Source organism: Passer domesticus, chromosome 29, assembly GCF_036417665.1.
Source record: "Passer domesticus isolate bPasDom1 chromosome 29, bPasDom1.hap1, whole genome shotgun sequence".
In the NCBI taxonomy this organism is placed as follows: Eukaryota; Metazoa; Chordata; class Aves; order Passeriformes; family Passeridae; genus Passer; species Passer domesticus.
In genome coordinates, this window is record NC_087502.1 from 2,220,342 (window position 1) to 2,236,619 (window position 16,278).

The window sequence follows — 16,278 nt, forward strand, 5'->3', positions numbered from 1 at the left end:
CCACTGTAGTATTAAGAGGCAGGCCTTACTTTCTTGACTTGCTGGATGCACAGGCCATTGGCATCACAGGGCCTTCTTGGTGGGGTCTTCAGATACCCTGGTGGTCACTAAGGAAGGAAGCTTTTTTTTCTGGGAAAAACATACTTTCCCATGTGTGGAAAAGAATAACCTCTCACTTCCCCCTCCCTTTCTATACAAAGTGATACAGGCAAGTGCATTCATATATCTCTATCTTCCCTATCTATCCATCTATCTATCTATCTATCTATCTATCTATCTATCTATCTATCTATCCTATTAATCTATTGTGATGTTGCGTTTTATTCAACTGGTATGCTCTATCTCCAAAATGTACCTCTTGAAAATATATGGTTTATTCCAAGCTGTGTTCCTCCCCTGAAGTCTCATCAATCTGCAATCCCATTGACCCAAATCTTATTTCGCACCCACTTTGAATTTCCCTCTTAAGCTGTGCAAGCAACAACAGATTCTCTCATGTCCCATCTCTCCCCTAGGCTCCCCCTCTCTCCCCCTCCCTTTCCCTTTCCCCCTTCTCCCTCAGAAACCATGTTACATCCGGGGCTGGGACCCCAATAAACCCTCATCTAATCAGCACCCTCAGAAGCCGTGTGGAGTCTCCTTGCGTGCCTGCTGCTGCCAGCGTACTCACAGCCCAGGGGGCCCTCCGGGGACTCCCCGGGGAGCTCCCCTCAAAGGAACTGCTACAATCTATGAAATATTTCTATGCACGATATTTTGTTTATTTGGAAATTATGACACATCACTTGAGAACTGGAAAAGAAAACCATCCATCTTTGATATAGCAAAGCTTGGGTGGAGGAGCAAACCTGAACTGTGATTTCCTTCTTGCTAGACATATGCTGGCTTCTTTAGATTGACTTTGAACCAAAATCCTGCAAAGCAGGAAAATGACTGGTGGCCATCACTCTGATATCCTTAAAAGCACTTTTATCATTTTAATTGTTTTCATCTACGATGGCTGGTAAATACCTTTCTTCTTTAAGTTATGTGCTGGCAATATTGGAGGTAGAAAATAACATAATACTGCATATTTTAGATACTTGATAGTTTTCTTGTGAAATTTTCTGGCAGTATCTCCTGCCCCAAAACTAAAGCAGCAGGTCAGCTACTGAGCACAACTCATTGCATAGCTGCAGCTCATGTTTCTACAGTGGAAGTGGCTTTTTGTTCTTCTGCATGGGTATGAAACACTACCAATTGAAAGGCTGCCTACAGAGCAAAGAGCCTTTTTTAGGGTAACCTGGACTTTGGGAAGGTGGTAGCTGTTACATGAATACCCAGCAAACTGCCGAAATTAATTTTTGTGACTACTCTCTCATGATTTTGGCCTGGCTTCTTTAGGAGATTCAATTTTCATTAGAAATGGCACAGTGGAGCCAGTGCTGCCTCGGGACAGGTGGAGCTGGGACAAATGGCACATTGATTTTGATCTCAACAAAAAGCCACCTGAGCTCCTCATGACAGCAACCCCACAGACTGGTAACGGATCCATTAAAAATAACTCATCACAGACCTTTTGACTTGAAGCTCTGACACATGGAGCTTGTTCACTTCTGCCATGGAGGAAGGGTGTTTGAAGACAAAGAGGTTCAGCAAGGAGATCCATGTACAATAAAAGTGCTTCTATTTTAGCAAATGAAGTATCATCGGATGTAAAACCTCATCCATACTCCAGTCTTATCCCTCCATTTACCCAAATTCTTGATCTTAATTCCTTTGTCAGTAGGAAAATATGAAAGGGAAGTGTAGATCCTCCTTTCCTTCTTGAGCTGGGCAGCTTGTAATCTCGTCTTCTTCCATAAACAAGAGCAGGCAAACGGGAATTTTGTCATGAAAGCATACTTGGGAAAGTTTGCCTTGTGTTTGTTTTTGTCCTGAAGTAACTGAGATTCATCGGAGTATTTACAAGCCAGAAATGATGGATTTATTTCGTTTGCTAGAATTTTGAATTTTTTAGACCTTTTCTGCTGCAGAAGAGACTGGCACTTGCAGAACTCTTGCCCCATGCACTTCTCCAGTGCTTCTTGCAGAGAAGCTTTGGGAAGCACTTAGGAAAAGTGCCATGTTCATGTGTGGTTTATGGAGCTCACAGGACAGGGAAATGTCTTTGCAGTGGGCACTGCCTTTTATTCCAAGGTGTAGAAGGATTCTTGGCTGAACAGGGCCATGATATTCTCCTGCGGGAATGGGACAGCCCTGGGCTGCAGATTACAGAGTCACTCTGAAAACCATGAAGCGTCCTCAAACAGGAACAAGATAGACCATGTCCTCTCCTCAAATAGATGCAACAAGGAAGAATGAGCATTGTGCCAGGATGAAACCAAATGCGCCAAGCACGTCATGAGAGCTGCTCATTTGGCACACCTGAGCTAAAGATGCTTATAGCGTGACAACCAATCAGTAATTAAGATGTATGTGTGAATATAGCTACTTAACCAATGAGCATTAAGAGCATTAAGCACTAGTGGCATGAGAATGTGTATAAAAAAGGATAAATATGCCAATGTTGCTTAATAAAGGAGGATGATGTGTAGCCACATTTGTTGTGAGTGTCGTTACTCAGCCGACTCTCTGTGGGAGCCTCACCACCAAGGAATTGTCTTTGCTGTGGGCACTGGCTGTTATTCCAACACCTGTGTCATTTGTTCTACTGGAATCCTTGTGAGAAAGGTTGTTCTTTGCCATTGAGATTTTTAGTTGACATTTTTGATCTCAAACAGCCCAAAGTTTTCCATTTCTCAGGTTTCTGATGCTGGTTTTTCCTTTCCAGTCTGTTGTTGGCCAAGGAAGATGCTGCTTAGATTCTGCAGGCCCCCATACATGGGTACTGTTATAGGTAAAAATCGATCCAGCCAATTTAATCAAAATAAAATATAAATTTATTCACAACCGATATACTGTCACGACAGCCAACAATCAAGGACAGCACCGACCCCGGGATGGAAGCTGGGTGAACACAGATCCGCCTTCTATCGCACCCAATCCCCCCTGTTCACCAATGCCGCTTGGCAGAATCCGTTCTTATACTCTTTTTCTAGCCCGTGGCGGAGTCCCTTTGTCTTTCCTCAGGGTTCTTCATATTCATGACGCCTCTATTCTCCGTCCTGTGCTGGACAAAACCTTGTCCGGGAACTGATGTGTATCCACTCTTCGGTTACCGGAATCCCGTGTGCAGATGTATGTCCTTGATGGTCCCCTCTGTCTAAGATGAACATCTCCATGGGCCATCATCGCTGGGCCTCCTCCTGTTCACACCAGTGAGAACGACAATCTCCTGTGCCGGCGAGGTTCACTTCCTATGTTAATGACACTCCTCCTACCCGACTGCCAGCTGCGGTTTCCTCACCCTGTGAAGCAATCCCCTCTTCCCTTGCTACTGTGATTTCAAGGTTTGATATTTTATTCTTTTATATATATGTGTATATATATATATGTGTATATATATATATTTCTATCAGCATGAATTACCATAATATACATAACAGGTACCAAGCTGAAAGTTCTCCAGTGCTCCACAGCAGCCCAGTTATCCACAGGAGGGCCAAGAGCAGCTCCAGAAGCTCCAAGGAATTCTAACAGATGAATTTCTGTCCCTCAGGAAGGCAGGGCTGGGTCTGAAGTAAAGGGTCTGACCCTGCACCCACCTTTGCATAAGAGCAGCTGTCCCACTCTTTATGAAAGACACATAACATGTGCCACTCTTAATTCAGCACTGGCTTAGTCAGTCTTATAAATATCTTAAAAAAAAAAAAAAAAAAACAGGCTGGTCAAAATTATTTATATTTTTGTTGGTTGGGTTGTTTTTGGCTTTTTTTTTTTTTTTTCATGGTTCTTTGCATGGTGCTCAGAGATCATGAAGTAAAAGAGATTTTCTGTTCAACTTGCCTGGCAGTATGCAGGGGGCAAGGAAAGGAGATCAGTGTTTCACCAGCTGGTTAAGGAGCTCTAGAAGCAATTGTGCTGTCCCTAATCGGGGGTGGGGGCACTGCTAACAGCCTGGATTGTCCCCACCCGTGTTCCCTTCCTTACCAAAGTTCTGTGTAGATCCAGAGCCTTGTACCTCGGCCTGATGGTGCAAAAATCCTCCCAACATCCCTCGGTTTGCAAAAATAAAGGCTTTGTGCTCATTAAGGTGAAAAACTGTATGGGTGGCCTGCAGCTAATGTTCTTTTGTTGCCTGGACCCCAGTCAGTGCTGACATCTAAATGACTGACCAGCCCCAAGCTGCTCTTAAGACTGTTTTAATCAAAGGCACTGAAGCTCTGTTGAGTGCAAATTCTCCAGGAAAACAAGCACAGTAACTTGGATAATGTTGGTGGTAAAAGCATATTACAGAATGGTACCAATTCCAGCCTTTATTTTGCCTTCTTTTGCTGCCATGCATTAAACTGTCAGACTCATCAATGAACTGGGTTCTTCCAGGATGGGGTGTGCAAGGATGATCCCTCAGCTCGTGTGTGGACCTGGTGTGCACCAGGCCAGAGAGGTGACTGTCATCCATAGCCAGCCTCCGTCTGCCAAGAGAACAGGGAGCTGCAGCTCTGAGGAACTCAGGGGTGAGGCAGCAAACAGCCCAAATGCCTAGTTTATATCAGTTACTGGTCAGGAGTATTTACTGCGGAGAGATTTTTATTTTCCTGCCCAGAGCTGGAAAAAAAGAACCCTGGCAGTTTCCTTTAGCTGTGAAGAGACTCTCTTCAACAGGTTCCAGCTCTGCTGCTTGTTTCAATTAAAAGCAGAGCCAAACTCTTCTGTTGGTCACATCAAACCAACATAAGTTTCAGGAGTCTCTGAAAGACATAAGAGTGTCAACATGATTTCATTTTATAATACTTACAGTCTTCTAATTCAGCCATGGGATAATTAGGCCATCACTCACAATATCAAATAACTGGAAAAAGCCCTGGAAGTTTATTTACAACTAAGTTTTAAAAACTAATTAACAAGTTTCATAAAGAAAACCATGTATTAAGAATACAGTAATTGAAACATCTCAAAGCTCTTTGATAATGGAGCCCTGAATCCCAGTCATGTGCAGTGCAGCCTCAGCTGTCCCTGTGAGGCCAGAGAACTGCCAAGGCTCAGGGCTGGGATGAGCCTTCGCCCAAAACCAGCTCCAAGACTGATTGGGAATCAATCCAGAGTAGGGCTCACACAAAGAGCAAAGTCTCAAGGCCAAATCCAAACCTTCATCACGTTGGATTTGTTTTAACACAGATCTGGAGCAAATTTGCTTCCCCTGCAACACCACTGTTACCATGAATCTTTACATGAGCTACTAAATAAGCACTGTCCTCTTCTGTCCTGAGCTGTGCTGCCCAAATACTGTGGAGAACTTGCACTGCCTCTGCCCTGTGCCCCTGGGGCTGCCCTTGGCCAGGCAGCCTCAGTGGGAGCTGAAGTTAAGGGAAAGGGCACATGAGTGAGCTCTTGCCACATGGACACAGATTATTTAGTCAGGAAACACACATAGAGAACTTGCCCTCAGCATGCTGTAGAATATTCAAACTGTCATTCACCACCTTTCCAATATAAGTAATGTCACAATCCCAATGTAGAAGGAAGCACAGACCAGACCCATTTCCATGGTGTGCTGGGATCCCCCTCTGCTTTTGGGAACTGGGCACTTCAAGGGGGTCGGGTAAGGCCATGGGAGCCAGATGTCAGTGGACAAAGCCAAAGCTGCACAGGGGCCTGGGGAGCTCTGGGTAAGCTCTGGTCACTCTTCACCCTCTTTGCAGGCCCTGTGCAACATCCCTGGATGGGTGGCTGGAGCAGCCCCAGGCCCGTGGGGGCTCTCTCTCTCCCACAGAAGAAACCCTCCCCAGAGCCCTGGGCAAAACCATCCCCAGCACTTCCCGGGGAGCAGGGAGCACTGCGGGTGGCCAGAGTAGCTTCCCCAGGCAGGTGCTGTCAGGGTGCCTGCAGCACCAAAAGCATCTCCGCTTTGGGCAGCCTTGGTAACTCCCCCAGCCCAGCAGACGCCTGAGCCTGGATGGAGTAATGACAGCCTCACCAGACAGACGAGGGCACTCTTGGCTTGGCAGATCCAGCAGGGTTTGTTTAGGGAAGATCCAGGGGTCCAGGTGGGGTGAGGGTGAGGAGAACAAACAGGAGCACAACCTCTGCTGAGGATAACCAGGGGCCAAGAGTAACCAGCAGGGGATAGGCCAGGGTATATCACTGGGGGAAGGTAGGAGGGGTCAGGGTACAAATAATGCAATGGGGAAGGGAGTCGGGGGAGGAGTTGAAATGGGGTGACTGGGGTCCACCAATGAGGGAGCAGAGTGGGGGTGGTTTCCCAGGGAAAGCCAGTGGGGGAAGAGGGGGCACAGAACTCTCTAGAACAGGGGGATGAACAGCAGTTGAGTGACAACAGCACATTAACAACCAGAGACTCCTGGGGATTTGTGCCAGCCTCTAACTAAACAGCACTGTCCTCCCAGGGCATTCCAGCCCCATCATTCCCATGACTATCTCCCACATCTTCCCCCTTTTTATTTATTAAATAAACATTTCCTAAAGTTTTGTCTCTGGTTTTCTTAAAACACTTCAGTGCTGTTGAGAGTACAGCAAGGATGAGAAAGACCCACTGTAAACTCTTAAGAATGGGGGCCACTCTCCCAGGAACGCCCCATTGCATAAGTGTTTTGTCCATCATGTCCACAACCTTCTTATCAGTAAGAAGAGTATTCATTTGGTCTTGCATTTGCTTGATGTTGGCTCGGATCGACGTGCTTCTTGAACAAAGGTTAAAACCACAAAGTCCTTCAAAATCCTCACAACCATGGCCATGGGCGAGCAGCAGGAAGTCGACTGCCGCTCTGTTCTGGAGGGTGGCATGTCTGGTGGTTTCTTTGTCCACCAAGAGGTCTGATAGGGTGGCAGATGTAGCGTTGGTCGGCTTACTGAGCCAGCACTCCAGGTGAGAAAGCTCACCAAGGGCTTTGGCGGCTGCAACCCATGGCAAAAATATGGACACAGCTACCCCTCTTTGTCTTGCCCCTGTTATAAATTTGGTCACCACAATTTTGGTTGAATTGAGAGTTTGATCGTTTTTGGTGTGTCAATTGAGTTTCTCACTTCCAATATTTAATTTGAGTAGTGTTGGGGTAAGGGTGGTAAGCTGATCAAGGCTGCAGGGGCCCCCTTTGATCTTCGAGGGGATCCCTGTGGCTGCAGATGAGAAACACTGCCCTGGGGAGCACTCTGGGAAATGGAGAGGACTTAGACAATGTTTCAACAGTATAATTGCACCACTCAACAACGTTGTATCTTTTACCATTTGGAGATACATCTTTTCTCACAATCATCTGTGGCTTAGTTATTTCCGGACAATTTTGTTTGGGTGGTTCACAGAAAAATTTACACAGTAAGTCGCTTTTGAGGAGCCCAGTAGGTCTAGTTGCTGGGGCTCTTGTGGTGCATGTAGTAGAGTCTTCATCCAATCATCCCAAGTGTACACTGGGGTGGGTTTCTTACCTGTCTATGGGTACTCGTTTGGTGACAGGGGGATTCCCTCCAGACATGTAGACAGCAGGTCTTCTACGCTTCCCATGGCCATGCAAAAATTATCTTGTTTGAGAGATTTCACTAGTGTGATCTATACATTTTCTTTCGGTTGTGGCACGACCCATCCGACCGATGTTTGGATGCACAGGAGGGCAGTGATGGTGGTGGCCGCTCTTAAGATGTTTTGGGGTGTCCTGGGAGTGGGCATCTGCTTCTCAAATGAATCAGGTATAGACTGTTTGAGCACTGATAGAAACAGGAATAGTAAAGTTAGTTGTCATGGTTATTTTCTTTGTTTTGTCCCCACTATATATTAGATCTTTGGTTTTCCTTTCTGTCTTATCCTATATTTAAATTAATAGGTTAAAGACATAGGTAAGGTTGGTTATGGGGGTAATGGGTAGGGGTTACGGGAGAGATCGAGGGAAGTGGTATGAGGGAAATGCTACTGGGATTTCAGGAGAGGGTATAAAGGAACCTGTAGAGTCATTTAACATTGGAAAATATTTCCAATATAACAAAATATTAGAGCTTCAGCAATGATGTTTGGCTGGACAGGCTTCTTTCTTCGGCGTCGCCAGGCAACAGCGTTCTCGGAACTGTTCTGCGGTGGGGGCATGTTGAGGTAGTCTGATGTAGTATTATCATCTGCTGCGGTGTCCAGGGAGGGTTTGATGAATTTCCCTGGGATGCATCGTGGGCCCTGCTCTGTGGAAACACACCCGTACCCTCTTCCCCAGGTTATCAGGGGGTACAGACCTTTAATACATTTCAAGTCTGGGTCTTTTATTAAAACAGGAGGTCTCTCCTTTAAATGTGCATAGGTGTTGGAAATGCCTGAGAATGGGCGGATTTGGCTCTCTTAGAGAACAGTTTGTAAAGTAAACGACATAAAGTGCTTTGCAAAGTCTCTCTGTTGGAAACATGGTTAGCTCAGCATTGTGCTGTTGCTCAAGCATTCTTTTTATTTCTTTGTGCACTCTCTCAACTGCTGACTGGCCAGTGGGGTTACAAGGGATGCCAGTACAGTGGCTGATGCCCCACAATTGTGTGAATTCCTTAAACTGATTTGTGCTGAACCCAGGGCCGTTATCTGTTTTTATAGCTTTTGGGACGCCTAGGTTGGCAAATGCCATATAGAAAGGCTTTATGATATCTTTTGTTTTTTCTCCTGTGTGGGTGGATGCGAACACAACTCCAGAGAATGTGTCTACTGAGATGTGTATGTATTTGAGGAGTCCAAATGGGGTGTCGTGTGTCCCATCAGTTTGCCACAATTCCAGAGCTCCCAAGCCTCTTGGGGGTTGACCCCTGATGCTACAGATGGAAGGGCTAGGGACTGGCAATTGGGGCAGGTGGAGACAATTGCTTTGGCTTGGTCTCTGGAGGTCTTCAATTGATGCACTAAAGCGGGAGCATTCTGATGGAAAAATGTGTGACTTAGATGAGCCTGTTGAAAGACTTGTGGTACAGCTGGGGAAATGTGAGTAGCATTCACTGCCATCACTAACAAGTCTGCCTTCCCGTTGCCCTCAGTGATGTATCCTGGCAGCTCTGTGTGGTACAGGACGTGATAAGGTTGCTCTCTGTGGGAGATGAGCCAAATTAATTCAGAGAGCAAGCTATATAATTTTTTATTCTGTACTTCTTTGAGCAGGGCATGCTCTGCTCGCTCTGCTATCCCGGCAACATACGTCAAATCTGTGACCAAATTAAAGGGTTGTTGAAATTTTCGGAATGCTCTCACAACTGCAGCGAGTTCTGCAATCTGGCGGGAACCTTCAACAACCTGGACATCAGAGTCCCACTTCTGAGTGTCCAGGTCCCTCCAGGTGAACACTGACTTGTGGGATTTGCCTGAACCATCAGTGAACACTGTGACAGCTTCTTGATTGGGGTTTTGCTTTTGTATGATTTTGGAGCCAAATGTAGTGAATCTCTAAAAAGCCTATGTTTAGGTTAATGAATTTAAATTTGTCCGGGATAGCTGTCTAATGGAATTTCGAGATGTTCATTTGTTTGTAATAGAGAATCCAATTGTTCAAGGGAATAAGGAAGATAAATGCATGCCGGATCACAAGCTGCAAGAGTCCAGAGACCATGTCGGCCTTTGATAATAAGTTTGGCTATGAGTTCCTGTGGAGTGGTGACTGTCTTGTGTGTTTGGTGCGGCAGAAAAAGCCACTCAAAAATAATGAGTGGGTCTTTGGAAAAGGCATCCCACTGAAAAAGCAATGCATGGAAGTTCGGCACTTACAAAAAATACCAAGATTGAGGGGAAGGGACCGGTCGATCCGATGTGCCTGGCAGTGCTTGATGGCATCAGCAACTTTCTCCAAGGCCTCATGGACTTCCAGTGTGATCGAGCGTGGGGAAGCCAGGTCGCCATCTCCCTGCAGAAAGTCGATGAGCGGTGCCAGCTCCTTTGTGGTGAAGACCAGGAAAGGTCGGATCCACGTGATGATACTGCACAGCTGTTGCCTATCTCTTAAGGTCTTAGGATGTTCGTTGATGGACAAGCTTTGGGGCATGATGGTCCTTCCCGTGATTAAAAACCCGAGGTACTTCCATGGGCTCGATAGCTGAATTTTGTCCTCAGCTATCTGAAATCCTGTTTTCGATTGCTGCCACAGTGTTGGATAGTGCTGAGTCTAAGTTTAGTACGTTGTCCATGTAGTGTAAGATTATAGCTTCTAGGAGCATCTTGCACACAGGAGACAACACTTGTGTGACAAAAGTTTGGTAGAGCACGGGGGAATTTTTCATTCCCTGGGGCAAAGTGACCCAGTGATATCTTTTGAAGCGTTCTCCATGGCTGACAGATGGAACAGAGAATGCAAACCTGGGAACATCTCCGGGGTACAGCGGGATGTTCAAAAAGCAATCCTTGATATCAAGGATCGTGAGCTGCAAATCCCGGGGGAAGCATGGAGGGAGAAGGGAGGCCAGGTTGTAGGGGGCCCATAGCCTTGACAACCTCATTGACCTTACGTAGGTCTTGGAGCAAGCGCCACTTGTCTTTGCCAGGATTATAGTAACAAAGACAGGGGTGATCCAGGGACTGGTGGATGGTACAAGGTGCCCCAGGCACCATTGCTCCTCAACTAATTCATGGAGCACGGTCAATTTTTCTTCTGGGAGGGGCCACTGATCCGCCCACACTGGTGTGTTGGTCTTCCAATTGAGAGGTGAGGCTGTGCACTCTGCAGTGGCCCATACTAAAAATCCCACTTGGGGTCAGGGATATTGAGGCAGGCTCCCCACTGGGACAAAACATCCCTTCCAAGTAATCTGATGTTAGAAGAAACAACAAATGGCCAAGTGGTGACAATCTGCCCCTCAGACCCTTCCACGCTTACCTGATGCTTGCTTCGCAAGGAATTGACAGCTTCCCTGATGCCAGAAATTGTGCCACAAGGGGACATGAACTCCCAGTCGCGAGGCCACTCTGCCCTGTGAAGAATGGTAATATCTGTACCGGTGTCTGCCATCACGTCCAGTTCGACGAATCACCCTTTTTGGGATATAACAGAGGAGATAGGTGGTCTTTGCCTACTGAAATTCTTAGAGTAATAAACATGGACATCCTTGTCATCATTTGGATAGTCTTGTCCGGATAAAATATACATTTGAGCAAAGGGGGACCCTTTGCACAGGGTATAGGGTGGGTTATAACACATTACAGAACCAGTGATTTCATTTCCAGGATCGATGGTCACCACCTCGGGGAGGACGGTAAGTTTGTGCGGTGTAATGCGAGAGTCTCCGAGGAGGAACACGGTGGTGCTGCGGTCATGGTAAGAGGGACCCAGGTACCCTGCAGAGACCTTACCAGATCCTCGTCGATGAAAAACAGGTGGATGCAGCTGTATAAAATCCTACCAGTGTCTTGGTTTACGTTGCGGGTTCTCCTGAAGGGCCTGAGTCCTTCTTCATGGCTCCGATCCTGGGAAATGAGCTGTCCGGGAACTGGGTCTCCTGGATGGTCGGGAGACTTTGGTGATACGGCCTGCCATTTGGTGTCTCCGCGTGGAGCTGCCACGCGCTCTGCCACCCGTTTCCCGGATGGTATGGGGATTGGTGGTTTCCAGGCATTCTTGGCAAAGGCACATAGGGGGAATTAAAATGTCTGGGGCAAATAGGGATTGGTGGTTTCTGGGCATTCTTGGTGAAGGCACAGAGGGTGAATTAAAATGTCCGGGGGGCAAATGAGGACGGTTACCTTGGAAATGGCCTAATTGGCCACAGTTAAAACACCTGACATTGTTTATGTTCACCACTGCCTCCCCGACTCCCTTACTGACAGCCAAGGCCCAGGTGTTTTCTAGAGAGGAGGCCTTGGTGCATGCATCCACCATCTGTGGTATGGTTGGCTCGGGCTCCTGCGGGAGAGCTCTAAGGATATTTTTTGTTTCCACGTTGGCGTTGGACATTGCCATTTTCCTCAAGAGCTCATCCCTGGCATCAACATTGTCTATCTGGCGTTCAATGGCCTCTCGGACGTGGTCGACAAATTTAATAAATATCTCTTCAATCCCTTGATGGATCAAAGAAAAGTTTTAGAGGGGGGTAGTTCTGTCAGGTATTTTTAAAAGACCACTTTTTGCAGCAGTTTTGATGTCATCTAAGACAGCAGCAGGTAACATGACCTGGTCTTCCAAACTAGAGAACTCCCCCTCCCCCGCCAAAGCTTCAAGGCCTTCTTCCCCTTCTCCCAGCACAGCACCTAAATCACATTTGGAAAGAATGGGCTTCAACAGCTTTTTCCATTGCATTTCCCATAGTAAAAATTCAGTGGGAGAGAGCAATGCGGTAGTAACATATTGTAAGTCATGGGGAATTAAGGTGTGTCCAGTAAAAGTTAGATCTAGAACATTTTTTAAATATGGTGAATTGCAGCCATAGTCCGTGGCCGTCTTTTTCAACTCCTTCACCTCGGTGTAGGGAATGTGCTCCCATCACGGTTCCGTCCCTCGGTTCATAATGACTGGCGCCGCAAAGCAATCAAGGTCCCGCACCAAACCCAAATCACCCTCCCGTAAGGCTTTTTCCCTGATGGCGCATGTCCACCTTCCTCCCAGCTTGATGGTGCTGCTAGGGATGTCAGCGTTCCCATCGTCCTCGGAGGATGAGATCAGGCAAGCTGGGGCGCGGAGTCTCCGACTGGCCGGCGGGACCTGGTGACTTGGGTCCCGGCAGGCCAAGATGGCCTGCTTCCGGCCAGGCCTGCTTCCGGTTCCGTTGGCATGGGAACCAGGAGAGGCAGGAGAGGGAGGGGCGTGGCCTGGTGGTAGACCTGACCCGCCCACTGGGGCGTGGCCTTCTTGGAGGCCAGAACCACCCACAGGAGGCCCACCCAGGGGTGCGGTCAAAGGGACGGAGGGGTGGGCCCCGACAATGACACCATCGATGCAACCGCGCACGAAGGGGAGGGACCCGACTTGGGGAACACGAGGGGGTGAAGGAGGAGAGACGCCATTTCATTCAGTGTTATAAGTAAAAATTGTTTTAAATTAGATTAGGGTTCAATTCTATTGTATTAATTATGTTACGTTAAGAGTTAGAATGGTTAGAATGTTCTGGAGGAAGGGTCCAGGCTTTGGTGGAGGGGCAGTCTGGCGGGCAGAGCAAGGATGACGAAGATTGGACGGAAGATCTGACCAATCATTCGACGCCCTGCAGAAATGATTGGTCCAGAATGAACGGCATTAAAGACCAAAGAGAAGGCTGTAAACAGACCAATCACCGTGCAGATCCAAAATCCACCAAGCCTGGACTGGAAGGGGGCTATAAAAGGGGAAGTTCGATTTAGCTTGGTTCTTTTTGGAAACTTGTTTTCTGGGGAGAACCCAGTACGTTTGAGAACAACATACTCTTTTGTTTTTTTGAGTCGCTGCGTGAGTGCTCGGGCCTACCCTGGGCACTCTGTTCCTTGTAGCTATTTAAATAAAGGAGAACCTCTTTCTCCTGAGAAAGTTTGGCCTCGTTCATATTCATAACAACATTGGGGTCTCGTCCGGGCTAGGCCACACCCCAAAACGTTCCAGTGTAGCCCAGGACCTGGGAGACGCGTCCAGCCATCTTTTTGGCTACCAGAGACTGGACTACATCGGACCACGGAAGGGATTGCGCCTATACCCGAGGCTGCAGGGAGCACAGCGACTCAAAAGGTGAGAGCCCTCCGAGAGGGAGCAGGGCTCACCTTGCCTCTGAGTTACGTGAGTGGGGTTTAAGGTGATAGGGGGTGGGAAGTGGGTGTGTGTGACTGAGATGGGGGCTGTGAGTACAGACCCCCAAAGTGAGTGCAGACCTCCCAGTACCATAGTTCCGGACTCCTGTGAGGGGGGACTGACCGGGAATGGAGGGAAGCAAGTGTTGTTGTAGAGTGTGTGTACCCCTATGGATCCCCGGGAGTAGGGGAGACGGGGAGTGCCTACCTATAGCCACCCTTACCCACTCAGGCTCCCGTTCCTCCAGTGATTGGAGGTTCCTAGGGGTGGTTTGAGCCATTGGCCTGAGTTGTACCCCTCGAACGAGGATCCCATTGGGGGACCATAGAGGGGGACACACTCGGTACCCCAAGCTAGGATCCCATTGGGAGGGGTTGTAGGGGTATCCAAGGAGGGTTAGTGGGGGCGGACTTGCCCAGTGAGGAGTAGAGCTTCGACCACTAGCTCAAACCAGCTGGAGGGCTGTTCCTCAGGAGCAGACCGGGGGAGTCTAGTCTCTGAGGAACTGGGACCTTGGGGGTGGGAGAAAATACTCCTATACGGAGACCACCTAACAAAGTGGCCACTGTGTAGGGGAGTGCCCCTTTTTGAGGCCAGGGAAGGGGACGGTGCCCAAACCAAGGGGAGTAGGGCCCCCTCGAACTAGGACCCCAGTAGAAGGGGTCATAGAGGGGAAGTAGGCTCACCCCGAGCTAGGATCCCAGCTAAAGGGGGTCATAGGGGTGGCTGAAACAGACTTCGCAGGTGCGGGGACCCACAGTGGGGAGGTGGGCCACCGGCTGCGGAAGGGCCCTTTCAGTCACTAGGACTAAAGGGGAGGTTAGAACCGCCTCACGTTAGGGAAAGGGGTTTTAGTGTGTGTGTGTGTGTGTGTGTGTGTGTGTGTGTGTGTGTGTTGGAAACTGGGACCCCTGAGGAGTAAGGTTCAGAGGTGAGGGGAACCAAAAGTCTTCTGACCGCTCCTTGGGGATTCTTTTGATTTCGTGTGTGGCAGGCCGAGAAGCGGCCATTTTATGTTTCTTGTGTGGTGAGCTGAGAAGTGGCCATTTTAAGTTTATAGCGTGCTGTTTTGAGTAGGAGATTGCAGCTAGTTGTTGACCAGCCATCCTGTTAAACAATATATACTTAGAGTTTAAATCATATTTTTATTAGTAGTAGTAGGTATAGGTGAAAGTAATTTTATTTCTTGGAATCGCCATTCATTATTTTGTTTTCTAATTACCATTTCGCCATTTTCTCCCTAGTATTTTTAACTATTTTTTAAAAATTATTGATATTATCATTTTTCTATTTTAACCTCCACCCTTAAATCACCCCATTAAAGTCACCATATTGATTTAATTTCTTTAATTCGCTATCTTTATATTTACTCTATTTCTTTAAGTAGCCATCTTTATTTTAGTTTCCTATTTCTTTAAGTCACTATCTTATTCTATTTTCCACATGAAATTCACTGCCATATTTATTTCGTTCCTTTAAGTTGCTATCTTTATTCTGTTTCCCACATTAAAAAGTGCCATATTTATTTCCGACACCAAATATTTTCTTTAAATCATCATTTTTTAAATATCTACTTCCTTTTAATCGATACTTTAATAATTATCTAGGCAATTCCATTCCTGGAACTTTATTATTTAAATCAGTAAATAAATTAATTCAGCGGTATCTAAAGTCTGAAATATGGGGCAGTGTGTGGGAAGCTTTTCCCACTGGATTCCCAGAGGAGCAGCTCTCTTCTCCACTGGATTCCCAGAGGAAGCCCAGGCCCATCTACACTGCCACTGGACCTTCAGAGGAAAACTCCACCCTTCTACAGGATCACTGCTCCAGCAGAATCACATCTATCACTGCAGGAAGACTGCAGCCACCATTTAATGGGACTGCTGCCAACACCCTGACCAACGGGGTGTCAGGTCATATTCTGACTCTGTCAGTATTTTGTATTACTGCATTGTTTTGGTTTTTTTTAAATTTTATTTTCTTCCCTAATAAAGAACTATTATTCCCATAAGAGTCTTTATTAGGGAAGAACTCCTTATCTTTGGGAACTCCCATATCTTTATTAGGGAAGAATTCCCTGTCTTAGGGAAGAGCTCCCATATATTTGCCTGAGAACCCCTTAATTTCAAAATTAAAACAATTTGGAGGGAGGGGGTTTACATTTGCCATTTCAGGGGAAGCTTCTGCCTTCCTTAGCAGACACCTGTCTTTTCAAACCAAGGCAGATTTCTATAACAAACCCCCCTCTTATTCTTTATAAATTATTTGGCTTGAGCAATATTTCTTGTCCACTTGTATGTTTTGGACTACGCTGGTAATTAGTCAAATAAAACAGGATTAAACAAGGAAGAAATATCAAACCATCTGTAGCACATAAAAGGAAGAAGCCTAATTTCTTCCACCTTTCTATCCCCAATACATTGCCCCACTAGCTAGATTTTAACATTGGTTCCCAATTTTGGACCGGTACCTGGGTTATTTTTCTGATATCTTT

The 16,278-nt window shown here is 46.9% G+C and overlaps 1 long non-coding RNA gene across 1 annotated transcript; it reads right to left on the reverse strand.

Moving 5' to 3' along the window:
- Window positions 1–4,590: 4,590 nt before the first annotated feature.
- LOC135287428 (uncharacterized) lies at window positions 4,591–12,758 on the reverse strand. Its single transcript, XR_010351106.1, has 4 exons — window positions 9,812–12,758; window positions 7,525–7,800; window positions 6,059–6,915; window positions 4,591–4,832 (listed from the first exon to the last, which is right to left on the reverse strand). It is a non-coding gene; the product is annotated as an uncharacterized LOC135287428 (long non-coding RNA).
- Between the last annotated feature and the right edge of the window lie 3,520 nt (window positions 12,759–16,278).